The sequence below is a fragment of the Cuculus canorus genome, chromosome 3 (genome assembly GCF_017976375.1).
Source record: "Cuculus canorus isolate bCucCan1 chromosome 3, bCucCan1.pri, whole genome shotgun sequence".
NCBI lineage: Eukaryota > Metazoa > Chordata > Aves > Cuculiformes > Cuculidae > Cuculus > Cuculus canorus.
This window is the reverse complement of record NC_071403.1, coordinates 92588669-92599397: the sequence shown is the minus strand read 5'-3', so window position 1 is coordinate 92599397 and position 10729 is coordinate 92588669. Positions and strand designations below refer to the sequence as shown.

Genomic DNA, 10729 nt, shown 5'->3' with positions numbered 1-10729 from the left:
ACCGTTATGAAAAAAATGCTGAAAGACAGAGCTGTGGTTTGTCGATGGAATTAACATGAAGCAGGGGTCCTTAGAGAGGATCATTCCAAGAAGAAATGAAAAATACATAAAACTTTGTTTAATTTATGGAATTTATAGGCTGCTGACCAGTAAGTATAAAGTTCTGTTCCCCTGGTCCTCACTATCACTCATGTATTACTTGTCAGTAAATGTGGTGCACTCAGAACATAACAGCTACGGTAATATTTCTGTTCCCACTGCAGCTTTACTACACCCATGAAACTCTGTAATCTTTAAATTCCCTCACTGTTAACATCTGCTGAAACATTATTGGTCCCAGCATAGCCAAGCTGCTCTGAAATTACATTTAGCAGAGTAGTTAATGCTAACAGTATAATTCTAGAAGCAACCATGTTTTAAAAATGCTTTATAACTGGTGCAGTGGCTGTGCTCCCCTTTGCTTTCACTCTTTCCCCACTTTTTGCTTCTTCGTCATTCTCTCACCTGCAGGCCAGAGTTCCTTTTTAGACAGCATTTTGTTTTCTGCTTCAAATAAAGCATTGTATTTTTTTTTTTAGCTTAGGCTGCCAAAACCAACTTCTGAAAACACTTTTAATTGTCCTTTTTAATAGGAAAAAAAAATCTAGTTACATGAAGTTACATCTAGTTACATTAAATTTTAAGAGTCCAAGGAGCTGGAAATTGATAAAGATTTAATAAAATTAATATCTTCTGTCACCAGTGCAGGATGCTTTTCATGAGCTAATATATAAGCACAATAAACTGGCTGCTATTATTATATCTCAATATATTCATTTGCAGCTCATAAGCAGCATATTTGCTTTTATAATAAAATGTTGAGAAAAGGGCATTTAACTTAATCACTTAATGTTGTAATCATGTAAATATTACTCCAAAAACTAAAATGCAGACACAGTAGTGTTTGTGCGAATATGCTATAGATTTTAAATGCTATATAATGTCATATATTTTAAAATGTGTAGCTACATAATGTCACATATAAGCTTTATTCACAAATACTCAGCAAAATAGCCACACTTCTTAGAAAAAAATTTACATGTGTTTTTCTAAAAAATTAAGCTGAAAACTTCCACTTTTATTCCAGTGAGAGGGAAAGGAAAACATAATCCTTCAAGTAACAATTCTGCCAGGTGTCTTTCAAAAAGCAGCTTTGAAGCACTCTTGCTCTAGAGCTGAAAGATCACTTTTGTCAGCTGTTTATGTTGTTAAAAGATTTTGTAAGAGTTGTATATTTAGAATATTACCCTAAAACTAAAAACTATGCTAATTAAAAGAAAAAATCAAGAATGTCTGTTAACAAAACAATGAACTACGTAATTTGCATCTTTGAAGAATAATTATTGTATTATCTAGCATTGCACAAGGATTGACAGACTGCTAAATATGTTAAATTTAACTGGTTCCTGATTCATGAACAGCAGTAAATGACATCTGCGCCAGATGGTAGTCAGCATTTGTGCATCAATACTCTGATTTTCTCTTCCCACATACCGTTCAGCCTCCCCTAGTATTTGCTGCTCAAGTGTTGGAGTCCATCATGAGGTCATTCAATGTAGGTTAAAGCAACGTCAGTGAAGGTATTTCCCAGGAACACCTTGCAAGTTTTTAATGCAATAACGACAGAGCTATGTTCAAGACAATTTATGGAATATATTATAGTGACCTTCCAATACCTGAAGGGGCTACAGGAAACCTGGGGAGGGACCTTTTACAAAGGCTTGTAGGACTAGGGGCAATGGCTATAAACTGGAGAGGGGAAGATTTAGGCTAGACGTAAAGAGGAATTTCTTCACAATGAGGGTGGTGAGGCACTGGCACAGGTTATCCAGGGAAGCTGTGGATGCCCCATCCCTGGAGATGTTCAAGGCCAGGTTGGATGGGGCCTTGGGTAGCCTAATCTAGTGGGACGGGTCCCTGCCCATGGCAGGGGATCGGAACCAGATGACCTTTAAGGTCCCTTCCAACCCAAACTATTTTATGATTCTGTGATTCTATTTCCCAGTCCGGTTCTATACTTCTTCCTATGCATCTTTTCTAGAGATACAGTTTTAACAGAGATTATTTTTGTTATTGTCTTATTTAAAACATGTCTTTTCAGAAAATGAGTAAACTAATGATTTCCTGAAGACTATTAAAGCAAGTATATTGCAGTATGATGCTATTTGAAGCCACATGAAATGATTTCTTTTGAAACCTTGTGATGAAGTGATGTCCAAGGCAATCTTGTTTGAGGTGTGGATAACTTCCTTTCCATCTGCCATGCCCCATGTCTGAAGTAGCTGTTACTATTCGCCAGGATAGACTCCAAATTCTATCAATTTCCCTATAAGAGGGAATTGCAGAAAAAGTTAGGAGTTATGCATCATTATCATTATAAATCAATCTCTGAACACATCACAGGGCAGTATTTTAGAAACTTTTTCATGTGGATTTTGGAATAAGAATTTGAATGTATTTCTGCCCCCACCCCCATCTTTCCCTATCGTTATAAATGCTGCAAAACTAGGTAGAAAAAGCCACTTTCATAGGTCCATTTGGAAATTTCCACCTCCTTCATCTGGAAACCTGTAGAAACCACAGAATTTTTTAAAGGACCGGTGTTGGCTAATTAACTTCTAACATTCTTGTTTTAATTAAAATAGAAACTGGTACCAAGCCATTTTGGCTGGAAAATTGCTTTTGGAAAACTAAATTCAGATTACAAATATTTGTGTTTGGTCGATGCCAGCTTTGGTTAGGAATCCGAATCCTGTTATTTCCAAATTGCAGCTGTATAACAAAGTATGATTTTGAATAATACCATATTTAAAATCTTACTACTTTTGCTAAAAATACACTATTGGAATACTTACCTCAGTTTCAAAACTGAGGTGCAGCTAGCCCAGAAACTTTTATAGGAGTCCCTATAGCTGTGTCCCTATACCAGGACAGGAGTCCCTATACCAGCTGTATTGGCAGCATGGTACTGATAGATAGATAGATAGATTAGATAGATAGATAGATAGATAGATAGATAGATAGATAGATTTTGTACAATATAATAGGTCTCTCTTTTCTGATGTGCTTAAAAACCCCTACTAAGGTAATTCTGAAACAGCTCTAGAGATAATTGGCACTTGCTGAGGGGTGTCATATCTGCATCATTTATTATAATCCTGAAACCGGTACTTAAATGTACAGAGCACTTTCATGCTTGCTTTTTTTTTCCGAAGTGCTGGACAAATATTTGTCAATTAAATTACTTACTGATTATAATAATTATAACACGAATTTAATGATCAATACACGCACAATATTCTGCTCATTATTCTATGTACAACTACAAATATCTTAAGAGCCAGGACTCCCACAAGCTGCCTTCCAGAAAGGGAACAGCAGTCTCCTTAAGTCCTAGTAGTCACTCAGCCTTTGCCATCTTCCTCACCAGACAGAACACTTCAGATGTATTTTTCTCCCTTGTTGCATTGCTCCATCACAGCATGCCTTGGGCCGGGGACAGACAGCTCCCCAGCTCATGATTACAATCATCTAGACTGCACAATGTCCAAGAAAATCTGTCTAGCTTATCTATGGGAAGCAGCATAACAGTGCTAGTTATAACAAAACCACATTGTAGCTACATTTCAGGCTACAAGAACTGAATTAAGGTTGCATAATCTATAAATCACAGGTGGATTTTGGACTCCCAACAATAAATATTAATGGCCCTCTTAAGTAATGCATGAAAGTAAAATAATAATAGGATATGAAAATATACAATAAATATACAATCCAATGTATAATAAATACATAATACATAAACCACATAAAATATATTTAAAAAGGTAAAAATCCAGGCTTTTATGGGCAGAAGAGGAAAGCATGCAGCAGTGGATCTGTGCTTCTACATGTTTGCCCGAAGCTTGAGTATCTCAACCTTATCCACTACACACTGTCCTCTTCCCTATCCTTATCTTTTCTGCTTTTGATTCCTTCTCTCAGCTCCACTCTCCTCACACGATGAGGTTCAGCGTTACCTTCTTTCACACCCTTTAAGAGCCCTGAAGTAAATGCATCATAGATAAGGAAAGAGATAGCTCTTTGCTTACAGATTGGATCTACTGGATTATCCACTCCATGCTCTCATTTTTCTGGATTACACTTTTGGAGCATATGACCTTTTACCTAAACCATAGAGGAAGACGAAGTGTTAATGCTGAATTAGATTAGATCAAATTCTGGCATCCGCGGGCTTTAAAGTCAAACACTGCAGTGCCTAACTAGCACTGTCTCTAGTTCCTGATTCAAACCATACATTTTGCTCTAACTGGATTAAATTATTTTAAGTCATTTGGAGATTATATGTATATATAATTTCAACCTCAAAGAAAATACATGACGTGTTTCATTTCAGCCCATGTGTAATTTTGAGGGATTTCTTTACAACTGGAAAATCTAATTACAAGCAAGGCTACAAGCCCATCCTGGAAGGCAACAGTCAACACCACTGCCATATCTACTGAACAAGACTACAGGACAGCACAGATACTATCAGCCTTGATAAGACCTAAATCGTCGTCACTGGGTTTTGAATTTACAGGCTGTGTTCACTGGTAGAGAAATTAATAATACCTTCCTAATTCCTAGGAATTTAGCACTGCTTCCAGTCAAATCTCTCTCCTCTATCCCTCATCCCTTCTTCCTCCTTTCAAAAAATCTTCTTAAAAATCTCCCCACAGTTGAAAACAATGTGAGGAAGCAAAAACAGAAAAAAAAGCTCTCAAATTCAACCAGCTGTTATAATGCTCTAGACCATCATACTATTCCCATCCGTCAGACTTTCCCATTCTGAGGCTGACAAGAACCATGGATATCATACGAACACATAGGAAAAAGAAGAGTCTCAGATCCACATCATGGCCATCCCTCTGGACCTTCTGCCCTTGCGCTGTTTGGCAGCAGGGATTAATGTTTGAGGACCCGATGCTCTGAGGTGGTGACACGGCAGTTAAACCTGGCATTATTCTGATGCTCTTCCTGCAGCACTGCAAAAGAAAAGTGCACCTTATGCAGTGCCGAAATTTACAAATTACAACTCAATGTATTTATACACTTCAGAGGAGGAGTAATATGTAATAACATTGTAATGCTATTATTATGTTAATGATGATTAATACACAGCCCTAAGCAATGCTAGTCTAAATATTAAGCTCCACTGCAACTTTTTTTTGTCAGAAAACTAATTCAGAAAGAGGTAAATTATTTCCTTAAATAGTTTTTAGAAAGAAATGTGGAAAACCAGTGCTTTGATACCTAACCACAATCTTTTTTGAATAATGTGTTGCAATGCTTCATTTCTAAATGACTGCTGGTTTCAGTTATGTGTGATGGCATGCAGTAATAAATAGATAAATAAATAAAGGCAAAATCCAAATACAATTTTTAAATTGACCCAAGACAATATTTTATTTTGAGGCAGAAGGTAAATATTTTGAAGGGTGGCCTATGGCATTCTCTCAAAGCACTAAAGAAATCTCTACCCAGAGTCAAGTATTTCCAAGCTCTTTATGCTGCTCCTGACTTTTAAACAAGAAACTAACATAGGAGTATAAGCTTTGTTCTACAGCTTGCAATAAGTGCTTGCACAGGATTTAGTATGAAATCACGGATAATTGTTTGCTGTACTATCATAATAAAAATAACAATTTCTGTATTACTAGAATACAACAGTATTAAAATAACAGTACTGAATGCAAATATTATTTTACATAGTTAATTAAATCGAGATTTAACTGTGAACCCGATGTGGTCAGTGACAATGTTTTACTGAGGGTGTGAACAGCTGGACCACCTGTGGTGCATCCAGTATTTCCTTCCATAGTTCTAGCTTTCTACTTCAAAACTTACTTGGTAGAATACTTGGATTTCTAGTTTTGCTTCTTCCATAACAGAAGTCCAAAGCTGCTTAAAAGTCTTACTCACCTAGAAACCTAGAAATGTCTATTGAAATTAGCAAGCGAGCTAAGTAGTCTGGGAGGATGATTTACATTTATGGTTCTTTAAGACTCCTTTACAATTTCAGAACAGTGGAAAGGTAGGTCAGCAATAACGAAAATCAGGCCTTAGGACTATGCTATTTATATAACAATATAGAATCAAAAGTGGATGTATTAAAATGGTAGAAAAATTGGTTTTTATATCCGTATCCTGCTGTCTTCTATTCTTGTCAGAAAAGCCCTTTCTTTTCTGGGTAGGAGAGGTTTTATAATATAGTAAAAATTGTATTTTTGAAATTAATTCTTTTATACAGAAGTTGAATTGAAATTTGCAAAGCCATACTGTAATAACATTAAAACACTCCTGGATATGTTTTAATGGTCCATTAACACATGCCTCAGGTGGCTGAATGCATGGAGCTGCACATCTACAGCACGTATTTTCGGACTACTGAAACATGCCCTGTTACATGTGGATATTATACTACAACAGTGCACTACCTGGAAACTCTCAATTATAACTTCCAAAACCCAAGAAGAATGTTTTTGATCTTTGGAAAATGTTATGATTAATTGTCTATCTCTCTGTGTCTATTGTATTGTTCAGATAGTCAACAAACGCCAAAATGGTATTAAAACAAATAAAGTCTGTAACTCCCATAGAAAATGATTTGTTTTAAAATATTAAAATGCACCCCGAACAACATTACACCTCTTGCATACACGCAGAATGATGAATCCTTGCCTTAAAAAGCTTACAGATAAATATGGAGTCGCTTAAGGAAGGTTATAAATGAATGAGCTCAATAAGAGATGCCTACATTCCTCTGCTCTGCTATTTTACTTCTCCATTTTTATTTTTCACTCTAATCTGTGCTTATTTTGTCTAATGTAACTTTTTAAAATTCTTTCATAAGAATTTTGAAAAGTGAGATGTTGTGAGCCTTGATTGCCTTGAGCAGAATGCTATAGATCCTCATTAGAAAGGTATTTTTAACTCAGAAGGGTCCTTCAAGAAGTCTTATGCATGGTAAGCCTCTTGACAAAAGTACCTGAGCATATATTAAAATGTTCTCCTACTCAGCAAAGCAGTAAGGTTTCTCTGTGAGTTTCCACTGAGCTCCAGTAGACGCTACACATACCTAAAGATAAGCACACATGTGAACTCCTTACTGGAGGGAGATGCACTGATGATGCAGAGTCAGGGATGTCTTTAAAGTTGCCTTCTATTAATTTATGATGCCACATAATGCTACACATTAATGTGTTGAGTAAAACAATTTGGTCACTAGTAAGGTAGGAAGAAGTTTTTAAAACGTAGTTTACTTACATTAATAGGAGCAAAAGATATGAGTATTTCATTTGCTTTCAAGTTGTTTCTTCATTTGGCACCTCTTGTTTTGACAACTAAAAATATAATTGAGGAGAAAATGAATAATTACTGTACAGATTTATATTCCTCCTTTCCTGCTTTTTGTGACTGGTATTTTATTTCACTGAGAGGCTCTTAAATAAGACATATTAAACAACTGAATCAAATTAATTGCTTATTAATAATAAATAAAATACCCCTTGTAAGAGATATGAGTAACTACTTACTAGGCAGACTTCTTTTTTAGTCCTTTACTGGCAGATTGTACAATTCCAGTGTCACAGTGAATTTTCAGTAAGTGGAGGTCTTCACATTTCTTCTGGAGTTGTCCTGGTTCAGTTCTGTCTGTTTGGCCAAAAATTACCTGAAAGGTTTAAATATTAAAGAAAATGAGACAATTCAAGATTGGATAACTTTAGGAAGTTATACTTTAGTCAAACCGAGCACATCACGGAAGTGCAGGGGAAATCTAAAGTTGTGTGATACACAGAAGGTCTTATACAGTCTCCTGGCAATTAATGACTTTCTGATTAGTACTTTTTTTCATTCCAATTGAACAAAAAATGAACTGTGGTGCTATTCTACTACCTATGCTCATGCTCTTTGATAGATGCATGTCTGCCACATTTTCTAGTGTTGGAATCTCCCAATAGGTGAGGAAGAGCCTAGTTTGTCTTCAGATATCCAGCAGGCTGGACCTTGAAACATTTTGTGTCAAATCTATACAGTAAATATGCCTCTTCTCAGTGCTACCTGGAAAATCACTAAGTCTATTGGGTTTTCAGATGCTTTGGGAGAGATGATTCTCCAAGCATGATTAATAACCTGCGAAATATGCATTTCACCTAGACTCCAAATGTTAATGAAAATAAGAGAGACAAATTTCCAGGATCCATGTTCTGGCACTTATCACACAGTTAATTAGACATACTGAAAACCAGACAGTGTTTTAATTTTTCAGGCATTCTGATATGTCCCAATCTGGACTGCTTTTGCCAGAGAAGCAGGTCTATATTCATAAGGACCATGGCAGAAAGCCTCTACCTTTCCTGCCAGTGGTTTCATGGAAACACTCCAACTCTCAAGCAAATTCCTCAGCCCCATCAAACAGCCCTCAGCTCTTTGCTGTGATCCCAGTTTGTAAATGGGTGTACACCTGAACATCCATTACCAGAAGTGCAGTAGTGTTGGTAGCCTCTATGATTCCCTCCGTGGGTGGGTGCATGCTGAGTGCCGTACAGCTCTATCAGAACTAGTCTGTGTATTTGTGCTGATGATGGCAAATTTCCATTTTTCCTTGACTATAAAATGCTCTTAATCTTCAGGTAAATTGCTGATTTCTGTATCAGAGGCCTTCATTGGTTTGCTTTCCTCTGGAAAACACCTCCCCTTTATTTTCAGACCTCTCTCACTTGTTGTACGGTTTTGCTCTCCATTACTTTTTCTCTGTCTGCTTGTAATTTTTATCTTTGGAAAAGCTTTCCTTTTTCTGAAACCAGTGCTGGCCCTTTACCAAAAAAAGCAGATGTCAGGGTCTTGTGATTTTGTTACCCACTAAAATAAAAGAACAGTAATATTGATTGTAGTGATACGATGAGCTCTTTTTCTGTAAAGAGGATGCAAACATTAAGGAAACTATAGTTATAACTTAAAATGTAAGACAAGAATAACAAAGATACGTGTAACTAGAATTTTTGCTGATATGTTGATATAGAATCATGATACAATACCTCCAAAACAGCACTGATAAGAAAATTCAAAGGAACAGAAGTAATTACAGGGATATCCCACAACCAATAGAAAGAAATACAGATAGAGAAAATTAAAGTTGCCAAGAAAAACTTACTGACATTGAATGCACTAAGCTTTCAGCCCATCTCTCAGGGGAACACAAAGGCCCATCACTTGAAATGTTTAACACCAGACTGGAGGAATCACTAGAAAAACATACTACGGGGAACAACTTGTTATTGTCAGAAAGATGGACTGAATGCTGTAAAAGGGATTTTCTATCTCTAATGTTTACTTTTTATGATAGTCATTTATGTTTTTCCCTCATTACAGGTAGAGAAAAATCTATAAAAGTTATTGGCTCTGGCACAGCATATTTAATTTCTATAGAGCAATGTTTTTTGGTGCGCTCTAGCAAGCTTTAACTCTGTTCCTTGTTTTTCCTCAATCGTTTTGCCACATACGTAGTGAAATTCTTTTTAGTAAAAAAAGGTAAAATCTTCACAGCCCTAAATTAATATTCTCTTCTCTTCTCTGAAGCCTTCTTAGCAGTCATGGAAAACACCAATGAAAAATCCATCTAAACATCCCAAATGCAGCTTTAGCTTAGGGGAGGGAGAAAATTATGTCAGAGCTTTAAAAAGAGACCTAAAGCTGCAGAAGCATAAGCGAAACATCCAGAACATGAGAAAGTGAAGGAGGAAGACACTTAAATCTAGGAAAGCATGAATTACACACATCCATGATGGGGGGTGGCTTGCAGGTCTTTGGAAATTAACTAGAACAAAGCAGGTTGGGAGGCATTGCTCAGGAGCATTGAGTAATGTGAATCTCTGCCTCGGCAATTCCAGCTTTTAAAGAATATAATTTCCCATCTCCCTAAGTGATGAGCTGCATTTGGGATGTGACCGTTATTGTTATGAGTACAGGAAAAATCGAAGAGGGACAAAGTAAGGGTAATACTCTATCTAGTGACAGCTGCTTATTGCCCTGGCGTAGGGTAGCTGGGTGTCATCAAAAGAAAGCAAACGAATAAAAATCCTTGTATTTTTGTATGTAAAACTGAGGCCCATTCATTACACTCAAACTCTTTTCCTCAGAGCAGCAAAGTCAAAATACCTATCTAAAATTTTAAATAGTATACGGACACCGAATATGCTAAAGGTTATTTCTTCCCATCACTTCCTCTGCCCCCTCACTCTCCTCATGGCAGACCACCAGGAGCTCGGGCTGGCTCTATTGCAGCAGCGCTACCAGAGGGAAGCACAGAGGACAGAGGCAGCGCTCTGTTACCCCTCTGGGGACACTGCAACAATCCAGCCAAAAGGCATCTATTTTCCGGTGGAGAGAAGTGGGACAGTGAATGGTTTCCAAAAACACAGGCCTCTCGTTTTTGCCAAGCAGCTTGAGTCTCCCTGCCTGGCTGCTGAGTAAAGGGTATGATTAATGAAAAGATGTCAAAATGATAATCCTTACTATCAGGAAATAGTGGACAGGATTTTTTTTTTTTCTCCTTGGCAAATTGAGGGGTGGTGGGAAGAGTAAGAAGAGCATAAAAAAGCAAAAAGGAATCAAGGAAGAGGTTTTGAAGAGAGAAAACAGTAATTAT

General features: G+C 36.9%; 1 long non-coding RNA gene across 1 annotated transcript; it reads right to left on the bottom strand.

Annotated features, from left to right (window-relative positions):
* Nucleotides 1-1373: 1373 nt before the first annotated feature.
* On the bottom strand, nt 1374-7727 carry LOC128851792 (uncharacterized). Its single transcript, XR_008449238.1, has 4 exons — nt 7617-7727; nt 7348-7424; nt 4905-5066; nt 1374-2365 (listed from the first exon to the last, which is right to left on the bottom strand). It is a non-coding gene; the product is annotated as an uncharacterized LOC128851792 (long non-coding RNA).
* Nucleotides 7728-10729: the final 3002 nt, after the last annotated feature.